The 27,705-nt window shown below is 37.3% G+C and overlaps 1 protein-coding gene across 10 annotated transcripts in view; it reads left to right on the forward strand.

Annotated features, from left to right (window-relative positions):
- The first annotated feature begins 9,986 nt into the window (after positions 1-9,986).
- Positions 9,987-27,705, forward strand: part of EPS8 (epidermal growth factor receptor pathway substrate 8) — a 165,963-nt gene continuing 148,244 nt past the window's right edge. For 6 of the 10 annotated variants that reach the window (XM_036019300.1, XM_036019304.1, XM_036019305.1 and 3 more), the window contains exon 1: positions 9,988-10,267. The gene's annotated coding sequence lies outside the window, so the exon portion shown is untranslated. Of the gene's footprint in view, positions 10,268-27,705 lie in introns of all 10 variants that reach the window. The other 4 variants (XM_036019303.1, XM_036019307.1, XM_036019311.1 and 1 more) reach the window with 4 other exon arrangements.

A 27,705-nucleotide genomic window follows, 5' to 3' on the forward strand; every position in this document is an offset into this window, starting at 1 on the left:
GCAATTTGTCTGTCTCCTCATTCCATCCAGCTTCCTGCCTGCCCCTCAGATGTAATCACTATCCTGGGTTTTGTGATACACATTCTTTGTTTATGCACTAGTTTTTAACAAATATTTATGTGTTCCCTAAGTAATATGTCATTTAGTTTTGCTTATTCCTGATCTTTGTAAAAAGGGTAATTTACCGAACATAATCTGTGACCTTCACTTAATTTTAAGTTTCTGAGAGTAAATTATGTAGCTGTTGTTTCCTCGTGTTCATTAATAGAAGATATTTCATGATTTGAACACACTAAAGTTTACTTATTTTTCAGTTCTGGGTATTTTAAAAATTTCATTATGATTTCTTCTTTCACCCATGGGTTATTTGGTAGTCTATCTTTAAATCCCACTTTTTAAAGTTAATCTTTAGAAATTAAAATATGTTCTTTTTTAAAGTTTAAGTTAAATCTTTAAAAATTAGTCTGCTATTGATTTTTAAATGTATTGCTTTGTAGGCAGAGATTGTGACCTGTATCAGGGGCCAGCCCACTACATGTTTTTCTATGGCTGGTGAATGAAGAATGGTTAGCATATTGGGAGTGGTTGAAAAACACAAAAGAATAATAATATTCTGAGGCATGTGAAAATTGCACGACATTTAAATGCAGTCAGCCTAAATAGAGTTGTTTTGGAACACGGCCTCAGCTATCTGATTACTGTCCTCGCTCCTGTGGGAGGAAGATGGTGGGCAGGAGCATACTGCCTATGGTGTTTCTACAGTGCGGGGCAAAGTCCAGTAGTTGCAACAGAAAACGCTGACCTGCAGACCTAGTGTGTTTACTGTTGGCCCTTTACAAAAAGCAGTGCTTCAACCCCTAGTTTAGATAATACAAATTTTTTTAAGGTATTAAGATATGCAGGGTAATTTATGTAAACATTTCTTATGGGATTGATGACAATGTGTATTCTCTAATTGTTATATGCTGATGTTGTAACTTCTAAATGTTTTATAGATATAAAATATTTAGATATACCTGGAGTTATTAATAACTTCAATAGGTTGAAATATCTCCCCTACACTAGTAGATTTACCGGTTTCTTATTCTAGATTATATCATTATGTGATGACCCTCTCTATCCTTAAAATACTTTTTATAATTTTTTTAAAAGACTATTTATTCATTTAGTTTTGGAGAGAAGGGAAGGGAGAAAGAGAGGGAGAGAAACATCGATGTGTGAGAGAAATACGGTTTGGCTACATTTTGTACGGCCCCAAAGGGGCACCTGGCCCGCAACCCAGACATGTACCCTGACCAGGAATCAACTGGAGACCCTTGGGTTCACAGGCTGGCACTCAACCCACTGGGCCACAGCAGCCAGGGCCTCAATGACGCTTTTTCATCTTAAAGTCTATTTTGTATGATGTCAATATAGTTACACTAATTTTCTTTTCATTATTATGTACCTAATAGATCTTATATTTTTCATGTACTTACATTTGTAAATAGTATATAGCTTATATTTTTGAAAACTACTTTCAAAAAACTCCGTCTTTTAACTGGACAGTTTAGTCCATTGTGTTATGATTACTTATGTATTTGAATGTCTTTAGTTTCTATCTTGCACTTGATCCCTCGTTTCTGTACTCTTTTCTTAAAATATTATTCTTTTTCTGTAAGGGGTAGAGAGATGGACTGTCATGTTTATTTCGTATTGCTGTTTCCTCCCTCTGCTGGTTTAGAACTTCCATGCTGTGTGTCCATTCTTTCAGAATCTTTAGGATACTGTAGAACAGAAGTGTCAAAGCCTTGTTCTCTGGAGCCAGGCTGTTTGAATTCAAATCCCAACTTCATTACCTATTAGTTGGATTACTCATGAGTCATGTTTTTCTGCTTATTTTCCTCAAAAAATGGAGATTGTCAGAAGATTATTATGAGAATTTAGGTGAGTTAATACATGTAAGGCATTTAGACATTGCAAATATTATGTGGATAGTTTCTCTTCAAATTTCATTGTGAATATTTTTCTTAAGGATGCTTAACATTAATATCTTAACCTCCTCAAAACAAGGACCTCAAAATAGTTTAACTGATCTTCCTTCTCCTGATTTCTATGTTATTGTCCAATATTTAAATTGTGTTTGTATCCCCACGAATTTGACATTACTACTTCATACAGACCGAATTCCTTTGATTAACCTAAATGTTTATCATTGTATTTGCTTACCATTTTTTCTTGTATCTCAGTATTTCTTATTGGGTCATTTTCTTTATCCAAAAGTGTGTTTTAGGTGTTAATCTGGTGAAGGTGGTAAAAAGGAAAGTTTTTATTTATTGAAAAATTCTCAGTTCCATTTTTGTTATGGAAATGTAACTGTTTTAGACACAAAATTATAAATTAACAGTTTTTTCCCCCCAGCATTTAGAAGATATTCCATGGTCTTCTGGCTGCCATTATTGTTGTTGAAAATTCTCTGGTCTACTTGTTTTTCCTGTGCATTTCAATAGGTAAATTTCTTTTTTCTTTCCATGCTTTCAAGGTGGACTTTTCCCCTGATGTTTTGCAGTTTCATTATAGTGTATCTTGGTTTGGCTTCCTCTCCTGGTGGTTTCATGTGTTACAGTAATCTTGAAACATTATTAGCTATCAGATAAACTATTTCTTGTTTTTACTCCACTTTTTTCTAGTCTCTTGTTATGGAATTCTGATTGGATACACATTAAATCTTCATATTATTCTATCCTCCATCTCTCTCATCTTTACCATTTCCCCATCTGTCTTCCAGTCTAGACATTTTTTTTTTCATATCTAGGTTATGCTTTTCTCTTCTACTGTGTCTAACCCACTGAGTTTCAAGTTTTAGGAAATGCATATGTCCTTTCCAAAACTTCTGGTGGATTCCTTTTCATGTTTGTCTGGTCATTTTAGATATCTTTTTATATGGTTTTATTTTTTATTTCTTTAAACAGCTAGATCATGGATTTTTTGCTCATAAATCTAAATGTTTATTAATTTTTTACTGTTTATTCTCACTCATATTGATTAATATTCTTATATGTCTTATGGCCTTTGATTATGAATTCCTATTTGGTTGATGTTAATTTGTGGGAATATAGGGATATTAACTTAAAGTTATTTGTCTCCAGATAGAATTTGCATACATGTACCTCTTTTAGGAGCTAGGGGTCCAAGAATCTGAGACTGCTGTGCTTTCCCTTTAGGGTGATTGGTTAACATATGGAAATTTAAAGATCACTTTCCTCATCCAGCTGGTTTATGACTTATTTAAAAGGTTATTGCTCACCACACCAGTGTCAATGGTTTTGCTTTGCTTGTGTTTTGGACTCTTAGAGATTTTTCTTCACTTCCTGAGAGTCCAGCAGTGCAGGATCTAGCTGTGTTGTAGCTGGAGAACTCTTCAGATGATCTAATTCACCTTTCTGTAGATACGAATGTGAACTCTATGCAACCATTCAAGTGTAGGATGCAAGACGAAGAGCTTCTTGCCTGAAGAGACTCTCAGTGGCCTCTGTTTTTCTATTTGGTTTCATCTTTTTTGTTGTTGTTGAGATTTTCACTAATTCTCCTGTGTGTCTCCTGTGGTCTTTTTTATTCTTTTTCCTTCTTTCACTGGATTTACCCTCTTATGTCAGCTATAATCTTGGACTCAACTAAATTATTTTAACTTATAATTAGTTGCCTCCAAAGTATTTGTTGGATGAATGACCACTTCACACTTATCAAATTCTTTCAAAGATTTAGGCCTTCTTTTTAAATGCTTTTTACTTAAGTAACACTTGGATTTTCTTTCCTTTGTGAAAAACTAATTCTTGAATATTAAAAAAGAAAAGGAAAAGAGTTTTTCCATGCATAAGCAGTGCTGTATATTCATTCATTTATTTTTAATTAAAACTTTATTTTTTTTTAGATCAAGTGTAGGTTCATAGCAAAATTCAGAGGAAGGTATAGAGATTTCTTATATACCCCTGCCCCCTACACATGCATAGCCTCCCTCATTATCAACACACCCCACAAGAGTGGCACATTTGTTACAATTGAGAAACCTATACTGATACATCATAGACACCCAAAGACCATAGTTTATTTTAGGGTTTAATCTTAGCATTGTGCATTCTATGGATTTGAACAAATGTATAATGATATGTATCCATCATTATGGTATCATATGGATTATTTTCACTGCCCTAAAAAATCCTCTGTGCTCTGCCTATTAATTCCCTTACTGCTATTCCTGGTAACCAGTGATTCTACCCCACATTCCAATCATTCTCTTTATTACTTGTTTGATCCACAGGAGAAACTAATTGCAAGAGTAGGGGACTGAGTGGGGAGGGGCCACTTTGCCTGGGAGTTCCCAGGGCACCTCACTGCCCCTTTTGGGAGCCAAGCCATGCCCTCCCAGCACCAGGGCTATTCCATAGGGTGGGAAGCAGGGAGGAAAGGAAGGAGGAGGAGCTTGAAGTTGGGCTTACAAGCAGGAGGATTGAGGTTGGCAAGGGACCCAAAAGCTCCACTTGCCATAGAGCATGCCTTGGGAGTGGCAGTGATGAGTAGGGGTAGAATCATCACACAAAATAATAATAATAAAATAAAACCCACTGTAAAAAAATATACAACTCAGGTGGAGGGTAGGGACATCCTAGTGTAGGACACCCTCTCCCAATTTCTCAAGAACAGGATCAGCAGAGAAATACATTAAGGGATACAGCAGCTGCCACCAGCCAAGGGCCCATAACCAGCCACTCCTACACTGGCCACAAAGGTTATCGAGCTGAGAGTCACATGGCCCGTCTGTTCCCCTGGCCAGTGGAGAGCAGAGGATTCCAGCCCTGTAGCCCTATCCCACCTCCTTCCAGGTGGCCATGGAGGCTCCCGGCAGTGTCTCCTGAGAGGAGGGGCAAGAGTGTCCAGAAGAAAAGACAAGGCCAAAAGGTGAGAAGTGAGGGAAATGACTGCTATGTAACTAGCTGGTGCCCAGATTACCACCCAGGAGGAGGGCAGTTGGAGGGGGCAGAGGAACAGCGTGGGGGTTGTGCTCTCAGACAAAGGCTCACCTGTGATGGCAAGCACTCTATCAGACATGTGTTTAGCAAATATTTTCTTCCAGTCTGGCTTGTTTGGTGTAGATGCAACCAGCCCAGGTCTATCTACATAGTACACGTCAGCAATAGCTTAACTTTTTTTCCTGAATATTTTTTATCATCTTCTGGTTGAATCCATAGATACAGAACCTGTGGACATCGAGTACCAACTGTAATTCATTTCCTTCTTTCTCACTAACTCAGATTATTTTTGGTGGAAAATGGAATTGTTAATATGAAAAATATCTGTCAGTTCTCTTAGATCATGAAGTTTTCTGTTTCACAAAGAGAATCTGAAATAAGGGATCCATAGTGTGTATTCTGAGAAGAAGCAGATGACATATGTGCCATCTGCAAACTTGAGGCTTACCTGTATGAGAAGGATGTTGAGTCTCGCCCAGGCCACTACTCTTGCAGCAGTTGGCTTTCTTCAAGTACCTTCCTTTTAATAAGCACTTTGCGTTATTGGTGTTGGGATCAGAAGTATTTGTATTGTAATACTACACTTAAAACTAATAGCCTTCCAGAAGCATCTAGAGAGATCTGACACAATAAAACTGGCACCTAGTTTTATGACTGTGAAGTCTTACATACATTATCTCTCAGTTCTTACAAGAGCTCTTTAAGGCAGGTCTCCTTATTGCCAGATCACAGGTAAGAAATAGGCTCAGAAAGATAAAGTGACTTGTCTACAGCCCACATGGGGAGAAATGGACAGAGTCCTGATGGGGACCCTGATCTTTCTGACTCCAAAACCCATGCTCTTTTTACTTGGCTGTGCTGTGTCTTGTAAAGTAAAAAGTGCCAGGATAGTATGGGGTGTCCTTGATATTCTTTTCTTTAACACTGCACACTACTTAGCTAACTGACTACTGAGCTAAGTGAGAATGGGTGAAAAGATTGTGTTTTTGAGATCCACAGAGGGTCTTTCAATTTTTTTTTTCAGTTGACTGATCTACATTGCCCTGAGGTATGAAGTATTGGAATGTATTTATACAAAATGAAGCTCCTTTAGAGAGAGGAAACTGTGGGGATTAAGGAAAACAAGCAATGATAGTTAATTATTTTCCCCTTTCCTCCACCGAATTACAAGTTTCTTGAGGGCAGGGAATTAAATCTCAGTTATCTTTAAGTGTCAAACACCAGTCGATACATACTTACAAAATGTTGAATGGAGTTAGTACCTACTACCACTCTGGTAACAGATCAATGTTTAGAATGTTTAGAAGGGGATGCATTTTTCCTCACCGGGGAGTCTGAACATTATTACATTTGCTTCTGCTTCTCCCTTCCATCTCTCCCTCCCTCCCTCCCACATTTGTTGAGCATGTTCTGTGCCAGACACTGGGAACAGAAAGTTGAGTAAGACGGCATCTCAGTCTTCTGTCGTCGGAGAAGGTGGATAAGTATATCCCAGCACATAGTTCAAAGGAGAGGCTCGTCAGAAAAATCTCACTGTAGGATGTGACATTTGAGTTTTATAGATGAATTTTTGAGGCCCAGAATGAGAATATGAGTTGGAACTATAGGGCATTGTGGGCAGAGAGATGAACGTGTTTGATGTGTGCAGATGGGTGGGTATGATGGGAGTGGTGGGAAACTCTGCCCTTCCTCACATACAGAGCCTAGCAGATTATTAGGGAGAACTGAATAACCGGTTGTTTTTCATTTTCATAAGTAACAATACAATAGAGTATTTATTACACTGTAGTAGGAGAGAACAAAGATACCAAGCCTGTTTTAAGAACTGCATGAGCCTCTTCTAATATTATGACTTTCTGAGCACAGTCTTTAAGTAGCAGAGGAATGCTTGTATTTGAAGAAGAGGAAAGTATTAGAAACTCTCCCATAATGGTTAATGCCCAGTGTCCCTATTCAGAGACTAGCAGCCCAGGAGGCCTTCTTTGGGCCAAGGGGCCCACCTACCCTGCTGTTCTCTCCTCCCACCCAGGCCCAGGATCAGTCCTGCTTTCTACCTGGAAGGAGGTGGGAGAAGATGGCAGAGACTTTTGAGGAACCACTGATCTCTTTACTGTCTCCATAGTTCTATCTTTTAAAAAAATTAATTTTAATTGTTGTTCACGTACAGTTTTCTGTCTTTTACTCCCATTCCAGCCAACCCCTCCAACCCTCCCCACCTCCTTCCCATTTCTACCCCCTCCTAGTTTTTGTCCATGGGTCCTTTATACTTGTTCTTGTAAACCCTTCCCCTTTTCCCCTAAGAAAGTCATAGAGTTGGAATCATACAGTCTGTAGCCTTACAAATTGAACTATGCATGTAAAGTTCCTCCTTGTCTTTTCATGACTCTGGCTCATCTTTTTTTAGCTCTGAGCAATATTCCACTATCTGTATGTACTATAGTTATTTACCCATTCACCTCCTGAAGGACAACCTGGTTGCTTCCAAGCTTTGGCCATTATGAGTAAAGCTGCTATATACATCCATGTGCAGGTCTTAGTATGAACGTAAGTATTTAAGTCTTTTTGGAGCAAGAATGTTGAATTGTATGAAAAGAGTATGTTTGGTCTTGTAACAAACCGCCAAACACTCTAGCAAACTGGCTATACTGTTTTGCTTTCCGACTAGCAATGTATGAGAATTCCTGTTGCTCTGCATCCTCACTGGCAATTTAGTGTTGTAACTGATCCAAATCTTGGCCATTTTCATAGGTGTGTAGTGGTTTCTCATTTGTGTTTTAATTTGCATATCTCAGATGACATGAGAGGTGGGACATCTTTTCCTATGTTTACTTCACATCTGTATATTTTGTTGGAGAGGAGTCTGTTAGGGTCTTTGGGCCATTTTTAAATTGGCTTATTTTCTTAAAGTTGGGTTTTAAGTGTTTTTTTTTTAAATTTTGGAGAATAGCCCTTTATCAGATATATCTTTTGCAAATATTTTCTCCCAGGCTGTGGCTTGTTTCTTTATTCTCTTCACATTGTCTTTCACAGAGCAGAAGTTGTTAATTTTAATGAAGTCCAGTTGATCAATTATTCCTTTCACGGATCATGCCTTTGGTATTGTATCTAAAAAGTCATCACCATACCAAAATATCATATAGAATAATTTCAACACATTAAACATCTCCTGTGCTTTACCTATCACTCCCTTAACCCTAAACCCCTAGCAACTCTGATTTTATTTTGTTACTGTCTGTATAGTTTTGTCTTTCCCAGACATCATATAATTGGAATTATACAGCTTTGTCAGACTGACTTCTTTCACTTACTGATATGCATTTAAGGTTCATTCATATCTTATTGTAGTTTGACAGAGTTCCTATTGCTCTTCATCCTTGTCAGCATTTGACATTTTCATTTTTTTAAATTTTATGCATTCTAATAGGTGTGGAGTAATATTGTATTATTGCTTAAATTTATTCCTTAATGACATTTGATGTCAAGCTTCTTTTTATATTTGGTTTTCTATATGCATTGAATGTATTTTCTTTGGTGAGATATTTGTTCTGAACTCTTGCCCATTTTCTAATAGAATTGTCTGTTTTCTTACTGTTGAGTTTTAAGAATTCTTTGTATTTTGCTTCAAATATTTTAAGGCTTGCAATGTCTATAAGGAATGAGATTAATTTTATGTGGTTCCTAGGAGCAGAACCAGTATCAGTTGTGTAAGTTAAGGGAAGTTGATTTGATGATCACAAATCATATGACATAGTCTTTAGAGTTAAGCAGACCTGGATTCTAATTCTGGCATCAGCACTGGCTTTGGCAAAAGGAATAAAACTTCTAAGCTTCATTTTCCTAATGTGCTAAATAGGTATAATAAAGTTTACCATTTGAAGGATTAGAAATAATAAATAAAAAGTGCTTAGTTCCTGGCATAGGTAAATATTCAATAAACAATCATGATTATACATAAACTGGTAATAATGGAGATTCCCAACGTTGGAAACATTCAAATGGATGGTGGTGTGGTGGGAATATTGGAAAGAGGACTCCTACTTAAGATAGGGGACTTGACTTAAGGTCTATTAGAATTTTTAGCATAATGGTTTTAATTTCCACCTTGGCCTGAAATCTCCTTTTCCCTGTTTTTTTTTTCTTTGCTTCACAAAGCAATCAGGTTAAATATATTTTAATCGTTTACTTTATATTCTTTCGTTGACTTCTGGAAGACAATTGACTTTTAAAAGGAACAGGTTGAGGGCGTAGCTAGGACAAACAAGGTTTGAAGAGGAAGAGAATACAAGGTTCACAGACGAAGGTCTTCCCATGCAGCGGCTCCATGAGCTACTGAAGGAGAAGGCGAAGGTTGCACGTTTGGTTGTGTGACTAAAGGCACTAACTGCAAGAAGCCTCCACTACAAACCACATCAAACTCTTGGCAGGAGCGAAGGGAAAAACATTATTTTCAGGTCAGGCGTGAGAAGCGGGTCTGGACTTGCTGGCTGGAACTAATAGGACAGGCAGTTTAGAAACTCCCAGGGACTTAACGGAGGTCTTTTGATACCCTCAGTTTACAGCTCGAGTTGAGAAGACAAGAAAGAGGAAAGCGACAAAAGAGAAGAGCTAGGTTGGAAGGCTCCAGAAGGCAGACGAAGGCTGGCAGGTGACTGGGTACTGGAGTTGTGAACCAGGACCTTGCCCTGGGCGAACCTCTACCTGCATCTCCTAGCTGCTAGTCAGTCCAGCTAGGGCACTTTTGGAAACCTGTCTGCGGCCATCAACTTCAGTCCGGCTTTGTTCGCAGCCTTCATAACTAGGTGCCTCGATAACTTTCCTCCCACCGGATCTTACCCGCCTATTTGCCGGGGGCGCTGGGGGTAGACCAGATACTCCGCGGCTCGGCTGCAGGCAAGACCCGGAGAGCGGAGTTCGCTCCCGGCCGCGCGCGCGCGCGCGCGCGTGCACACGTTCCTCGCAGAGGTACTGGGCATGCGCGGCGCGCGGCCGGCTTTAGTGGCGAGCGGGTGAGCGGGCGGGCAGATCCAGACTTCACTGGCAGCGTTTGGAGAGGCGGTGTCGGGGAGCGCGAGATCCGCGCCGTGCCGCTCCGGGAGATCGCTTCTCCGGGGCTGGGTGCAGACTGCGGCTCGGCGGCTCGGCGGCTCGCGGAGGTCAGGGAGGGCGCCGTCCAGGTCGGAGGCTTTCTCCTGGCCCCCTCCTGCTTCGTCTGGGCTCGAGGCGCCTCCAGGGAAAGCCGCCGCCCCGAAGGCGGATCCGAGGTAAGAGCCCCTCGGCGAAAGGCGCCCGCTGGGATCCGACGGTTTGAACTCTCCCTCGATTTCAAAAATCCGCCTTTGTGTGCTTGCATGGAGCGGTGCCAGGCGCCGCGTCCGCCTTCATTCACTTTCCCTGCTTTCAACTGGTGTCGGGAACCAGGTGTGCGCGTCCGCGCGTCGGGTCTGGGTGCGCCGGGCGCCGGCGCCCACCCTCGGGCGCTTGCCCCGCGCCGCCCGCCGCTCCCGGGGCTCCGGGAAGGGTGAGCAGAGAGGATTCACCGAGTCCCAGGAATATTTCCTGGTAACCTGAGCTTCCGCAGATACACCTGCGCTTATCTGAGCGGCGGGGCGACTACAGAGGGAGTGTTCTTTTCACAGTTTATATTAGACGGGGTTTTCGGAGCCACCCTCCCCACCCTCAAAGGCGGAGGGGGTCTTTTCAGATTGACATTTGGGGACTAGGGCTCATCAGGATCTAGCTCCTTAAATTAATGCAGCTTGAGTAGTTGTCACTTCTAATTACTGTTGACTTTGCTTTCTTAGCTTGCTCCGCTTTACTCATCATTTTACTTTTGGGAAGATGGCCTTTCTGGTGCCTTTGTCAGTACAGTGCCTCTGGAGTGGATTTCCCCACCTCCGTAGACCCTGCTCGCTCCTCCTTTGCTCACTCTCTTCCTTCCTTTCAAGGACTACCTGTATGCAGGATCTTTGCATCGATTGTTCTCTTCCTTTGCATTGCATCTCAAATCCTTCTTTTCCCAGAGCACTGCTGTAATCTCGTTGAGGGTAGGACACTGTGGTTTTAGGATTTGAAATGCATAGATGTCTAGAGCGGTAGAGCTTTAGGAATCGGAATCTTCCTTTATGCCATGTGTTTCATAAAAAAAGAAAAGAAATGAAAAAATAAAATGTTTCAATGAAATGCATTATTGCTTTACTTCTAAAGGTTTCAGTTCTTTCCTCAGATAAGAGGGATAGCTAATATTTTAAGAGTTCGGATAAAACTTGGTTCCAGATGTATGTGAATAGCTTGATTTTGGCTTTGTTATTCTGGGGAGATTGGAGAAAGGATTTCCAGAAGGCTTCTTTATATATGCATTAACAACAAACAACAGTGTTGTGTATTGCTTCTAATTTATTTCCCTTGAAAGGATGCCATTCTTCTACAGCGACTTGGGTTTTGGGAAGTGTACACTAGTAATTTAGATCATGCGGCCATTGAAATTAAAGTCAGTGCCATCCTCTCTCACCTAGTGTAGATTTTCTGTTTGACTTGTAGTTTTCTGGACATACTGCTACAGCTTTTAGTGTGCTGGTCTGGAACATTTTTGGTCATGAGTTCACACTTTTACTTATAATTTGAAAAATAATACACTTTATAGCCTTGCCATGTAAAGGGCAGACTAGAATGTATCACAAATGAAATGACATTGTATAGAATGTCTTTAGTGCAGAATTCATAGGTTAAGACTTTTAAAAATTCCATAAGTTATTCATTTCACAGCAGAAAACAAGAACACTTGCATTTAATTCCACTGAGACACCACTTTTTATGGTACTTGGCACATTCTCTTTGAAATTTTTTTTCTTCCAGTTTTCAGTATCACTCAATATCATTATATAGTAATTTTCAGCCTTTAAGTGGGGAATATGTTAAGTTGTACTCAGGGTAATTTTTTTTCAAAATGATTTATTCTTGTTCCCTATCAGGAATCTAATGTCTATTTTTGAACACTTTGCATGCTTCTGACCAAATGTAAATAGTTCATTTTGTTTTTATTTCTAGCTTTTTTGCTTGAAATTTTTAAAGATTTTATTTATTTATTTTTAAAGAGGGGGAAGGTGAGGAGAAAGAGGGAGAGAAACATCAGTGTGTGGTTGCCTTTGGTGCACCCCCTACTGGGTACCTGGCCTGCAACCCAGGCATGTGTCCTGACTGGAATCAGACTGGTGACTCTTTGGTTCACAGCCTGGTGCTCAGTCTACTGAGCCACACCAGCCAAGGTGAATTTTTTATCTATGCTGATACTTTTCAGATATCAGTCCTTTTCTTTTATATATTATGACATAGGTGTGATGGTCTTTGCTTTCAATGTTTTTATTTGATAACGTTTTAAATCCTAGTCCTGTCTTTTGCTTACACTATACTACACACGTGGTCACCACCACTTTTTTTTTTTCCTCTTCTGACTCCTGTTTTCTTCATTCACCTATATTAATTCTATAGCAGCTCACAGGAACCATGGTTATATAAGAAAATAGAATGTTCAGAATAAAAGATGGTAGTTTGTCTCATGTCTCTCTTTAGATGCTTGTTTTGTTGGATGAGTATTTTAGCACTGATTTGATTTATATAAAATTTAGGTTAGCTTTTTGAGTTGTAAAGCATATTTGATAGTCATTTAGAGCATCAGAAAACAACATAAGTTAATAATAGGTTACACACTTTCAGACATCTGCAATGGTACGTAAAGGGAAAAAGTGGAATTTTAGTTGAAGTATTTCAGCTATAATACACCCCTGCTGGGAATTACTGCATGAAATTGTTTGCAGCTGTTAGTGATTGAAAACTATTTTCTTAAAAAAAAACCTCTGTAACAGAATAGTTGTAAACATTTTAAGTTTAATATATGCAGTGTGAAGTTCTTCAGCACTTCACTACAACATCTTGAGTGTTTTCTAGATACATTCTTAAATAACATTTTAAAAAATACATTTTAATTTTAGACTAGTTTCGTATCTACAGAAAAAAGTATAAAGTTAGTACAGTGATTTCTCATCAATCCCCCTACCCATTTACCCCTCTTATTAACATCTTACATTGATATTTGTTAGAGTTAATGAATCAGTATTGGTACATTATTATTAACTAAAACTTATACTTTATTTAGATTCCCTTTTCTGTTCTAGGATCCTACCCTCTAGGATATCACACTTAGTAGCCAGGTCTCCCTAAGCTCCTCTTGGCTGTGACAGTTTGGTAGACTTTCCTTGTTTTTGATGACCTTCACAGTTGTGAGGAATACTGGTCAGGTATTTTTTAGAATGTTCCTCTATTGGAATTAGTCTAAGGTTTTTCTCAGAATCAGACTGAGGTTTTGGGTTTTGTGGAGGAAGATCAAAGAGGTAAAAATGCTATTTTTATTACATCATAGAAAGGGTACATGCTATCGACATGATTTTTCACTGTTGATAGTGATTTTGGTCATCTGGCTAAGGTAGTATTTGCTAGGTTTCTGCACTGGGAAATTACTCCCTCCTTTCTTTTTAGGCTGCACTCTTAAAAGGAAGTCACTGTGCACAGCCCACACTTGAGTGGAGAGTTATGCTCCTTATGGGTGGATTATCTATATAAAATTATTTGGAATTCTTCTGCATGACAGATTTGTCTCTTCTCCCCGTTTATTTATGTACTCAATCATTTACTTACATTGATCTGGATATATATATAGAGAGAGAGAGAGAAGAGGAGAGAGAGAGAGAGCGTGCGAGTGCACGCATGCTGTGGATTATAACCCAATACCACTTTTTTTACTGCTCAGAATGTTTCAGCTGTAACCATATGACCAACTTTTTCAGTTGGCTCCATCATTTTTGAAAAATCACTTCCGCACTTTCTAGCATTGAAAGGTGCTCCAGGATCATCTTGTATATTTCCATTTCTCTCCCTAGTCCTAGATTCAGCAAGAAAGAATCTGTTTCATTTTCTTGAGAAATGGTATTAGAAATCAAGATGTGGGCGCTAGCTGTTCTTGTTGTTCCTGGGTGTCATTGCTTCTAGCCCCTCATCTGATTCAGCAGGAAATACATGTGTGTATACAAATCCATGTATATACACTTATCTGTACATATTTCTGTGTAACCATGTGTATCATATTAAGCTAAATGTGAGTTCATATGGATGTCTCTTGGTCCACCAAATCCATTACCACCTACATCATTCTGGCCCTCTCCCCTTGCTTATCTGTAAAACTCCCATAGTGAGAAGAAAGCTGGCTCCCACTATTTGCCATCCATTTCCTTAATTGTTCAGTTCCGTCGCATGTGTATAATAGTATTGAAATGGTTAGCTTGTACTCCCTTTACAAAGGGTGGAAACACTTGATCAATTAGAGTACAGTGCTTATGTGCAGTTCCTTTTGCTTTTAGTCTTACTCCTTTTTCTTCTATCCCCTTTATTGAGGTTGCTGCAGAAATGCATAATAGAGTTTGATCCTTTTGTTGCCACCTGCATTCCATCCTAGGATCCTCTGACCTTCTAAATTATTTAAAAAAGGATTTGAATACATTAAGTTTCACTCTTTGTTCTGTCAAGTTCTGTGGATTTTCACAAATGCATAATTTCATGTGTTCATCATTACAATATCAAAGTATCATGCAGAATAATTTCAACACATTAAACACCTCTTGTGCTTTACCTATCATTTCCTTAACTCTATATGCCTGGCAACCACTGTTTTTTTACTGTCCGTATAGTTTTGTCTCTTCCAGATGTTGTATCAGTGGAATTTTAGTCTTGTCAGACTGTCTTCTTTTACTTAGCAATATGCATCATTGTTGATTTATGTCTTACTGTGTAGTTGGTGGGGTTCCTGTTGCTCCTCATTGTTGTGTCTCAGTTTTTATTTTATGCATTCTAACAGCTGTGTGGTAGTGTCTCATTTGTGCTTTAATTTGCCATTCCTTAATGACATTTGATGTCAAGCATCTTTTCATATTTGATTTTCCATGTGTATTTTTTGGTGAGATGTCTGTTCTGAACTTTTGCCCATTTTCTAATAGGGTTGTCTGTTTTCTTATTGTTGAGTTTTAAAAATTCTTTATATCTTTTTTGCTATAAGCACTCTATTAGATATGTGTTTTGCAAATATTTTCTTCCTATAAAGATGCAGCCATCCTAGGTCTAATGACATACTGTGCATCAGCAGCAACTTAACCTTTTCTGCCCTGAGTTGTTTTTAATCCTCTGTTGTTTGAAGCCACAGATGCAGAACCTGTGACTATTGAGGGCCAACTGTGATTCATTTCCCTCTTTCTCACTAACTCAGAGATTCTTCTTGGTGGAAAGTGGAATTGTTAATATGAAAAATATCTGTCAGTTCTCTTAGATCAAAGTTTTCTGTTTCACAAAGGATCTGAAATAAGGGATCCATAGTGTATATTCTGAGAAGAAGCAGATGACATAGGTGCCATCTGGAAACTTGAGGCTTACCTGTATGAGAATGATATTGAGTCTCGCCCAGGCCACTACTCTTGTAGCAGTTGGCTTTCTTCAAGTACCTTCCTTTTAATAAGCACTTTGCGTTATTGGTGTTGGGATCAGAAGTATTTGTATTGTAATACTACACTTAAAACTAATAGCCTTCCAGAAGCATCTAGAGAGATCTGACACAATAAAACTGGCACGTAGTTTTATGACTGTGAAGTCTTACATACATTATCTCTCAGTTCTTACAAGAGCTCTTTAAGGCAGGTCTCCTTATTGCCAGATCACAGGTAAGAAATAGGCTCAGAAAGATAAAGTGACTTGTCTACAGCCCACATGGGGAGAAATGGACAGAGTCCTGATTGGGACCCTGATCATTCTGACTCCAAAACCCATGCTCTTTTTACTTGGCTGTGCTGTGTCTTGTAAAGTAAAAAGTGCCAGGATAGTATGGGGTGTCCTTGATATTCTTTTCTTTAACACTGCACACTACTTAGCTAACTGACTCCTGAGCTAAGTGAGAATGGGTGAAAAGATTGTGTTTTTGAGATCCACAGAGGGTCTTTCAATTTTTTTTCAGTTGACTGATCTACATTGCCCTGAGGTATGAAGTATTGGAATGTGTTTATACAGAATGAGGCTCCTCTAGAGAGAGGAAACTGTGGGGATTAAGAAAAACAAGCAATGATAGTTAATTGTTTTCCCCTTTCCTCCACTGAATTACAAGTTTCTTGAGGGCAGGGAACTAAGTCTCAGTTATCTTGAAGCATAGCACACCACATGTGCCCTTCTTCCTTCCCTACTTCCTTTCCTTCCTCCCTCCCACATTTGTTGAGTATCTGTTCTGTGCCAGACACTGGGAACAGAAAGCTGAGTAAGGCGGGATCTCTGTCTTTTGCCATGAAGGAACCCAGAGAATGGAGGGAGGCAGGTGTTTCAGTAGAGTGTGGAACTAAAGGGAATATCTTTTAAACAAATAAGTAATGGACTTTGAAATCAGAGACACCTTATCTGCCTTAGCTTTCATATCTAAGAAGTGGAAACTCTAACAGTACCTACTTGACAAAGTTGTTGAGGAGTAGGTTAAAAGAAAAAAAAAATCCCAGCACATGGATGAAAGGAGAGGCTCATGGTGGCTGAGGGAGTCAGAGGAGACTTTACTGATTTCACTTATATGAGGAACCTAAAAAACATACAACCCCCCCTCCCCCGAAATAAAAAATAGAGAAACCAACTCAGGCATACAGAGAACAAATTAATAGGTGCCAGAGGGTCAGGGGGAAAGTTGGGAGGGAGAGATGAGGGATAAAGAATTAGAATGGCAGTTAAAAAATATTCACAGTGATGTAAGGTACAGTACAGAGAATTTAGTAAATTGTAATAACTCTGGGGTCATGTGGGTGTTAGACTTATCAGGGGTTCACTTTGTAACTTGTATCAATATCTAATCTCTATGTCATACACCTTAAACTATACATTATTGCATATCAACTGTAATTTAAATTTTTAAAATTATTGAAAAAAAAAAGAAAAGCCTTTACTGTAGTTTGTGACATTTGTTTTATAGGCTGGGTTTTTGAGGCCCAGACCGAAATTATGAATATACTTGACATGTGCAGAATGCATGGGCATGATGGGAGTGGTGGGAACTTCTTCACTTTCTTGCACTCAGAGCCTGCAGGATCATGAGAAAGAACTGAAGAGCCAGCTGGTTTTCATTTTTTAGTAGGAAAGAATAAAGACACCAAAACTGTTTTAAGAATTGCACAAGTCTCCTCTTCTAATATTATATTATGGCTTTCTGAATGTAGTCCTTATATAGTAGATACATTCTTGTATTCTTTTTCAGTCTTATGATTCTCAAGTTAGTTTCTTAAGGAAAAGGACTTGTGTGTTTTTGGGTGAAATCAGAGGTCTCGTCTCAAACCATGTTTATATTCAGTAGCATAGCAACAATCAGAATGTAACATTCCACAAAGGTATTACCTAGTTCTATACTAACTTAGTCAGAGTTCTAAGAACCACAAGCAATTTCTGATCATACCCCAAAACTTAATACTTGGGAATGTGCTAAAATAATTTGGTAGTGAATCAATTATGTGCTTATAAGAGGTCAGACTTCTATAGTTGAAAAGTTGTGTTTTTAATATAAGGGGAAAAGAAAGAACAGAAAAGAATAGAAAAGAGATGAAGATCTGTACAAGGAAAAATATTTTAAACTTAGAAAATATGTTTAATGCTTTTTATTGAAGGCTATTGATATGCGAATTTTATTTAGAAGATTTTTTCGCACCATTAGGCTGTTACCTGTTAGAATATTATTTCTTATTCTAGAAATACATGTGTGTTGTTGATATATGTTGATATAAGTTGATATATTTATTCATTTAGTGCAATAATAGAATCCATTATCTGAAATATTTGTGATAATTAAACATTGTAACTTTTTTCTGTTGATTAATATTTCTAATGTTTTGTCATATTGTTTCTATTTTTCTCTAGAAAATAAAGTGTTTATAATGAAGTACAAGTGGCAAAACAGTTCTCTAAAGAGAAGTGAAATATGTCACTTTTGAAAAGACACTGAATACAATTTATTTAGTATTCTGCATTAATTTTTACATTTGAAATTATATAATAATTTTAGGTATGGTGATAATAAAATGGTTTTCACCAGATAATAAGATGGCTTTAATTTTAGACATGAGACAGTAAGACAGTTTTAGATGGGAAGAAAGATATGCTTGTGATAGAGAGGAAGATACATTTAACTTTCGTAAATGGAAGAAAATAGAACATTATACATATACTCCCACCGCCCCGTATCAGCATGCTTACTTTGGTTGTGTTTTTGTATATGTAAGTAATCTCCAATTTCTCTTTCCAGTGTGTTTTCAGAACTTTTAAGTGTTTTATGACTAACTGCATTTTGAGGTTTAACAATATTACTCTTTAATTTAGAAATCCTATCTTAAGGTTAAGTTGTCCTATTATTTTAGTGTGTTTACCTACATTACCAGAACTTCCGATGTATATAGTATGTTTATTTTCAGTTCTGTGTACTACAATTAGTGCTGAAATGCTTTTTACATATCAGGATCCTGTTAGTCTAGGGATGACATTAATTTTGTTGATAGTTCTTTTATTGAGCTCTTTTGTGGGGCCTTGTTAGGTTGTGAATAATTTAAAAGCAACGGAATTCTTTCTGTGATAAAAATCTAGTAATTCGGCCAAATCTCGTAACATTATTCACATGATATCCATGCATGTAAATATGTAAAATTAATGTGTTATGCCTGAAGACTGAATGTTAAAGACAGTGTTTTTAATTATTGGAAAATAACCTTATAAAGATTTTAATGTGCATTAATTCACAGATATGCTTAAAATCTCATCTTCTGTTTTAAAATGAATAGTCTTTGATAGCCCAAACTGAACAATAATGTATAAAGACTATAAAAAATATCAGTTTTATATTTTATGCTTATTAGTTATATAAGCATATGTAACTAATATTGCATAATAAGCATATATAACTAATAATATAAAACTGATATGCTTATCAGTTTTATATTATATGCTTATATATTAAAAATATTTGCTATCTTTGTAGAATTATAGAATAAAGTATTTATAATATCTTTTCATGTTATTTTAATTTTCTTATGTTTTTATCCAAATTCTAGGAACAAAATGTTTAAGACTGATTTTTACTTACCTGTATTTCACATTTTTTCACACTATGTTAAAACTTGCTACTTCCATGGTCTCATGTAGAAAGTAGTCTTATAAAAATCGTGAAGCAGATAAGTGATCCTGTGGGTTTTCTCCCGGTACCCCTTCTCCCTCCTGCCTTTCTCCTCCCTGCTGTACCCCATCCTCTAGCCCCAGTGTCTGACAGCTTTTCTCAGTCCTCACACAACTTCAGTTAAAACTGTATCTTTCATAACTTCTCTGTCTTCCCAGTCACTGTTCTCTTTTCCACCGCCTGGTGAGACCTCAGTCCTGGAGCGCAAAGTCAGAGTAAAAGAGGCATTCATGGTGGTTGTGACAGTGCACGTTGAGTTGAGGCTGCTGCAGGGTGTGAAACAAAGGCGTGATTGAAGCTCTCTCATCACCTCATTTTATTTGGGTAGTAAGTAAATCAGTTTGGAAGTAGTAAAGCCTCATTATGAAGATAATGAAATCGAGGTTTGTCCAGAGTAAATACATTAACAGTGATTAACTTTAACTGGAATACATCTTTTACTTATTATTATTCAGTTATAGTTGTCCCACCTTTTTCCCCATTGCTCACCCCAAGCCAGGTCTTTCTAGCTAACACTGATTTCATTAGTGTAATGTGGACATTAGTTGAATTTTAGACATTTGGCGAAACAAATGCTTGCTGTCCATGGAGGCTGATACAGTTGCATGTTTGAGAAAGCAGATGTGAATTTGGGGAGACACATTTTATATTAGGTAAATGATCCAAGCATGCTGAGTTTTTTCTCATCCAGAGGAGGATAGGTAGGAGCTTGTAGATTTTTGCAAGGGGTTGATCTGTGAACATGGCTACATTTTAAAAAGACCAAAGATGTTCCTGAAAACTATAAAGGACACATGGACAAAACCAAGGGGGTGGGTGGAAGCAAGGGAGGGAGGTGAGTTTGGCTGGAGTGGGGAGAGTGGGGGGAAAATACAGACAACTGTAATTGAACAACAATAAAATAATTTTTTTAAAAAGCAAAAAAAAAAAAAGACCAAAGAAACTAATTCAGCCAACAGTGTTTTTAATATTCTCACTAAATTTTTATTATTGCTCTCAAGCATACCAGCGGCTGGAATGGGTAATCTTTGGGTAAAATTTCTTTAAAAGAAAAACTATAGAAGAGGCATGTGTAAACAAATGCATATGAATACAATAAAATACATATTGAACTGTCTGCTGTGTGTGAAGGTGTGTTTTGTCAGTTATAGTAGTGACAGATATTGTTTGATCCATTTCAGCGTTATCCAGTGACCCTTCTTGTGATATGAGATAATTATATGAGATAATTATGTGAGATTAGGGATTTGGCTCAACCCATAGCAGGCCCTTTGGCTTTATTCAGCCCACTCTAATTTCTTTTTTTTTTCTTTTATTTTCCTTTTTTTTTAAATTTTAATAATTGTTCAGGTACAGTTTTCTCCCTTTTACTCCCATTCCAGCCCACCCACCCAACCCTAATTTCTTGATCTAACAGTCCTCGATATGTACAGCTTTATTTAATAAAAAATAATTTTTTAGTTGGTGAAATTTATCTCTTAATAAAGAAATATTAAATACATGTCTATTAAGTGCTAGACATAGTAGTAAATAATGAAGATACTATAATTAACAAGACAGACAAGATTCCTATCTTTACTGAGTGTACAGTGGCAGAAACCTCAATGAAAAGAAGTATAGAAGAAGCATAACTTTTAGGTAAACAATCCAAAATGTATAAAATAAAGAATAACCTTTTGGCCTTACCCTCCTTCCCTTCCTCCCTCCTCTTCTCCCTCCTTCCTTCTCTTTAATTCCTAAAAGAGTGAAGATATCACATTTTGTATTATATTAATAATTTTTTTACATGTATTGATGGTGTGGATTTTTATAAGTCAGTTTCCAAATTATGTGTAATTTTACAATAATTCTACAAAGGAACAATTGTTATATATGAACAGCTTTGGGAAAATTACAGTTTACTAGTACTCCCTTTGAAAGGTTTTTGACTGTTGCCCTGACTGGTGTGCCCTGACTGGTTGGGCATCCTCCCACAAACCAAAAGGCCACCAGTTCGGTTCCCAGTCAGGGCATATACTTGGGTTGCGGGCCAGGTCCCTAGGTGGGGGTATGCAAGAGGCAACTGATCACTGTCTCTCTCTAAATCGATGTTTCTCTTCCTGTCTTTCTCCCTTCCATCCCCTCTCTTTAAAGATACGTAAAATCTTTAAAAAGAAGAAGATTTTTGACTATTAAGGTCAATTTAAGATCACATCAGACTGGAAATTTAGGAAAGAAGGTAATACTGAAAATCCCAGGATGTTTGTAAAGTATTGTAGAGATGGGGAAATATCTCTTATCTTAAGTTTGGAATGTGGATAACTTTAAGACTGCCATATGAGGCAACATTGTGTTGTACTTTACTTACAAGAAAGAAAAATGTGGAGGACTCCTCCCTTAGTGGACCAAATGCTTTCTAACACACCTCTCAGATTACACACCATTGAAATGATCCCCACATGTATTTGGCTCATGTGTTTCTAGTTAGCTACTGTGAATGAAAGATTTATTACTGTCTATTTCAAAAAATTTCTTCATTTGCATTGCTAAGAACTTGATTGTTTGGAAACATAATCAAGAATTGCTTTTAAATCAGAAGCATGTATGGGTAGGACCATGACTGGCACTGAACTAAAAAAATTACTCTGCACAAAGAAGGTTCTGAATTAATATTTATCAAATCATTGATTACTTGTTGACTGTAGAAGGATAAATGTGCCTAAGTTTTCCCACATTCTTAGTGATTTGGATCAAATGTTTTTGTAGCTATCGTAGGAAGCCCCGATAACCTTTCCCTTATCTTGCCCATTGGACAGTGTATAACAGGACCACAGGGAGGAGGAAGTCATACACACTTGCCAGGCAGATGATTTGAAGCCTCAGTGACAGCCCTGTGACCTACATTTCCAAGCTGTCTCTACTTAACTAGAGAATTATAGCTGTATGCTGTTAGCTTAAATAGCACTAGGCTTGTATACAAGTTGGGGTGTTGGGGGGAGAAAGAGGGAGGGGTAGATATATAAATCCATTTCTGCAGTTTTGCCCAATCCATAACATAGAAGCACTTTTGTTCTGAAAGAAAACTTAATTACTTGGTTTATTATTTCCTCATTTTGGCAATTTCTTCTTATATTTCTCTCAAACAAATATTTACCCGATAATCTGATTAAACAAATTGAGGGCATACTGAAGGTTACTTTTGAAGACTTTTTTTCTTTTTTAAAGCTGTTAATTTTAAAGAAAAAAGGAGTATGTGAATATATTGGTAAGCGATGGTAGAATCGTTTCTGTGCTTTTGTTCTGCAGTAAATTAGTTCATGCGTTTCTGGTGGCAGTTCTTCTACTATCCAGGTAAGATGAGGCTGTTTTTCTCTCATTAAACAAATATTTATGAATACATGTAGTTGGTTATATTTATTAAAGTAACATAAGATTTCAGCCTCTGTTATACATTTTACAAATTGTTACTGCAGAAATGAGAATTTTTAGACACCAGTGCAAATCAGTTTTGTTTGGTCTACACTGACTTCTCATTGCCATTTTGCCTCTGTATGCCAGCTAGACATGGACTGGAACAACTTCTGCATATAATTCACACGATCTGTTGAATTATGTTGTGCCAGGATTTTTTCCTGCAGTGATTAAACTGACACAGACTTTTGTGAGCTAGACTTAAACCACACTCTCTTTCTAATAAGGACTTACAATTAGGATACTTACTTGCTTCTACCACATTGTGTGTCTGTTCCCACCCCCAACACTCTCTTACCTCTCCAGCATCTCCTGACGGGGCTCATAAATCCGGTTCTAAAATATTTTATGCCTCTCCCTTTACTAGGTAATTAGTCCCATGCATATCTTAAATACCAAACTGCGTCAAGGTATCTCATTCATTTTCCTCCTTCCTCTCAGGATGATGGAAGTTCTTTGGCCTCATAATTGCCTTCTAATTTTCAACTTTTACTTAAACCAAATTGAAGTCAGAGAATCATCAATAATAAAAATCAATAACATTGAAATGTAATTTTAATAATTTAGGTTTCTGCCTCATATGGTGTACTTTGGAGTCAGTTTAAAATGTTCTCTCTCTCACATGTACATGTCTATGTCCAAGTGTTTATATAGTAAGCTCCTGTAGTTCCTGTGTTTCTCAGTGTGGTATTACGCATATCTGGACACTGTTCTCTTAATGTCCTCTTGCGTTTGACTTATTTTGGTTTTGTTCCCATCTAAGAATCTTGACTAGAATCTTCTGCCTTTTTCTTTTTCCTCACTTGCCCTACATTAGTCAACCAACCCACTGTAGCCTAGTGCCTGAGCTCGTGTCTCTAGGTCACCTGTAATCCTCTGAAAGCCAAACCAAAAGGAAACATCTAGATTTATCCGTCCTGATTTTACTGCAGCATTTACTTGTTAGCCCTTAGAGGACATGGATTGTGTTTTGTTCACTGTTGAATTTTTATCACCTAGAGTTTCTAGTGCTGTGTAGATTGTCTGTTTGCTAAATGGATGCATGTTTTTAATGGCTACTTTTTTTTTTTTAAAGAATGCTCTCTTCCTTTGGCCTCCACAGTGCTGTCCTTTCTTGGTTTGCATCCTGTGTTTGTTATCCATCTGCACTTAGACGTTAATTCTGAAGCTCTGCTCTTTGGAGTGGAATAGGTATCTAAAAGGTGTTGCATAGTGATCTTCTCAAGTAAGTTCTAGCACCATCTGTTGGTAGCAGGAGAGTCAGTACATTATTTTTGGGGGGGCCTCAATTCTTGGTTTTGTTTATAATCTGAACACTCGCAAGTTGAGATGTTTCTGAATTTTCCACAATTCTTTTCTTAGGCTTCACCTCATTTTAGGTTTTATTATCTTCTAAGGTGACTTCAAGCACTCACATTGTTTTAATTAGAACATTGATTCTCAATCCTTTATCTCCAGCTGATGCTGTTGTTCTCCTGAGCTCCAAGGCTGTATTTCTGACTATACCTGAGTGTTGCACAAGCTCCTTAGACTTTGGCCCAGCGTGTATGATAACTTAGAATGACCTGTACATTGAAAACTGTGAGACATTGATGGAGATTGAAGAAACTATAAGTGGGAAGAAATCCTGTGTTCTTAAATTAGAGGAATTAATATTGTTAAAATGCCCTTATTACCCAAAACAATTTATAGATTCAGTGTAGTCTCTATCAAAATTCTAACAGCATTTTTCACAGAAAAATAGAAAACAATCTTAAAATTTGTATTGAACCACAAAGATCAGAAAAGCTAAAGCAATCCTCAGAGAGAACAAGCTAGAGACATCATATTTCCTGATTTCAAACTATTACTACAAACTAAAGCTACAGTAATCAAAACTATGGTTCTGGCATAAAAAGAGACATAGACCAATGAAACAGAATTGAGAGCCCAGAAATAAACTCATGAAAATACAGTCAACTAATATCTGACAAGGGAACCAAGAATATTCAATGGGAAAAGGATGGTTTTTTCCATGGTTGGGAAAACTGGATGTCCATATGCAAAAGAATAAAGTTGGACCCTCATATACCACTCACAAAATTTAACTTGAAGTGGATGAAAGACTTAAATGGAAGATCTGAGAACATAAAACACTTACAAGAAAATATAAGGGAAAAGCTCCTTGATAATTTTTTGGGGGGGGGGATTACGACACCAAAAGTGTAAACGACAAAAGTAAAAATAAACAAATGAGACTACATCAAACTAGAAAGCTTTCTGTGCACAGCAAGGGAAACAACAACATGCAGTCAACCTAAGCCCTAAGTGGTGGGAGAAAATATTTTTCAGCCATGAATTTGATAAGGGGTTAACATCCTGTATATAAAGAACTTACGCAACTCAATAGCAAAAACAACACACATAATCTGATTAAAAAATGGGAAGAGGATTTGAATAGACATTTTTCCAAAGACGACATAAATGTCCAACAGGTACTTGAAAATGTGCTCAGTATCACTGATTATCAGGAAAAGGTAAATCAAAGACACAATGAGATATCACCCCACATTTTTTAGAATGGCTGTTATCAAAAAGACAAGAAAGAAGTCTTGGTGAGGACGTGGAGAAAAGGGAACCCTTGTGCACTGTCGGTTGGAATACTAATTGGTATAGCCATTATGGAAAACAGTATGGAGGTTCTTTAAAAATATGAAAATAGAACTACCGTGTAACTCAGCAGTCACACTACTGGATATACTATAATTGAAGAATATGAAATTAGGATCTCAAAGAGATATTTGCATCCCCATATTCACTCTAGCATTATTTGCAATAGCTAAGACATGGAAATGACCTAAATTTCTTGACAGATGAATGGACACAGAAAATGTGAGATATGTAAGTATATAATGGAATATTATTCAGCCAGTGGAAGGAAGGATACCATGGATGCATTGAGGACCTTATGCTGAGTGAAATAAGTCAGACAAAGAAAGATAAATACTATGTGATGTCACATGTGGAATCTAAAACGTCAAACTCCTAGAAACAGTGGAGTGGTGGTTGTCAGGGGTGCTGGGGTAATAGGGGGATACTGGTCAAAGGGTACAAACTTCCAGTTATAAGATGAATGAATTGTAGGGATCTAATTTGTAGCATTGTGAATACAGTTAATGGTATGGTATTATACAGGGGTGGGCAAGTAGGTTTACAGTTTTGAGTGTACAAAACAATTTTTTCTCGTATTTATTAATTATTATTTATTTGTATTACACCTATAAACCTACTTTTGCCCACCCCTCTATTGAAATTTGCTAAGACAGTAGACGTTAAATGTTCTTACCACATAAACAAAACAAATGCTAATTATGTGAGGTCCTAGAGTTGCTAACTCAAGTTTTTGTGGTACTCATTTCACAATATATATATGTGTATCAAATTATCACATTGTGTGCCTTAAACTTATATGATGTTACATGCCAATTATAGCTCAATAAAAAAAGAGAAATGGTTATGTTAAAGTCAACATTCTCTGTAGAAAGATTGGCAATAAAGGCATTAATAAGATTATTTAAGTGATTAAGCAATAAATATCCTATAAAATAATATACAAATACATAAATCATTATAATACTATATTTTAACTTTCTATTAAAATGGAAATGAAAGTAACTAACTAAAAACTATTTTTAAGAGGTACTCCATTATCTGGAAAATCATTTAGGTGGAAAAGCTGCATATTATATCAAATGGATTGAAAAGTGATCTATTACATGATTTCTGATACTGAAAAGCGATTTTTTAACTTATATTTATACCTCACTAGAGCTATACATATAAAATTTTGAAGAGTAGTAACTTTAAAAAAACTTTCTGTCCAATGCCAAAGTTTAGGTCTGGTTTAATGTAGAGACCTTGTAACATTGTTGACTGAGTTGAAGAAAAGTCTTGTGCTTGAAATCATTTTCCCAAACATTGTAAAAATATGTTATAATCTCAGGTGAGTTTGCACACATTTATTTAACCCTCAGTAGAGCTGAATTATAGTGACTTAAGTTTTCTTTTTTCATAATAGGAACAAGAATCATGAAATCCATCTGGGAACCTGAGAAACTTACTCTACCCTTACTGTTGCCAAAAACTCTTGAATAATATTCCCCCTAGCCTTTCTCATGTGCTTAAGCAATATATTTTTCCCCTCAGGAGAGAGGTTTTCATCTCTCTTCCCCTTTGCTGATTCAGGGGTAAAAGAACAACTCTCTTGCCAAAAGAAGACACTCTTTTCTGTATGATAAAGTGATTAAGTTGGCTTATGTCACTTCAGCTATCTTGATCTTAAATTATGTTTATGCTGTTTAAGTTTGTGTTTTGTCAATATTACTTTTGGCATCCTAAACTATTCCCCAAAGTCTTAATGTGCTGATAAATTGATTCCTTTTTCATATCATCTCCTAAAGTGATATGACTGAAATTAAACTGAATTTAGAGTCTGGTGGTAAAATGTTCTAAAATTAAAACAAGAAGGCAAAAAGCTTGAAGGACAAAAGTTCACTCAGCCATGGTTCATGGGATAGTTTTGCTCTTTCTGGTGACACATTGTTACAGTGGATTGCGTGGGATAGGACTAGCACATTGGTTGGTGTCCAAAATTGAGCTCCCCTGTGTTGGTATGGAGTCGATTGAATCCACAGTTCTCTAGAGAGCAGAGCTTTTCCGTCCAGAGTGCTAACCTTGTGCTGTTCCAACCCTTACTCTGTGTTTGGGCAAAACTTCTTATTCTTATATTCAGTGGCTTATTGCCTGTAGTTCAAAAAGAAAGTTTTAGATGACACTTGAATTTTGTGTTTCCTTTGTCACTTGAATGACTTATATGTAAGGTATGTTTACGCTAATTCGTATCCAGAGATTTAAAGAAAAAGTAGGAAAGAGTGAAGGGAATTTGGGATGACTTCTTTATGTTATCTCATTTGAATTCATGATTAAATGATATAAAAT

This window comes from Phyllostomus discolor, chromosome 2, assembly GCF_004126475.2.
Source record: "Phyllostomus discolor isolate MPI-MPIP mPhyDis1 chromosome 2, mPhyDis1.pri.v3, whole genome shotgun sequence".
Classification (NCBI taxonomy): domain Eukaryota; kingdom Metazoa; phylum Chordata; class Mammalia; order Chiroptera; family Phyllostomidae; genus Phyllostomus; species Phyllostomus discolor.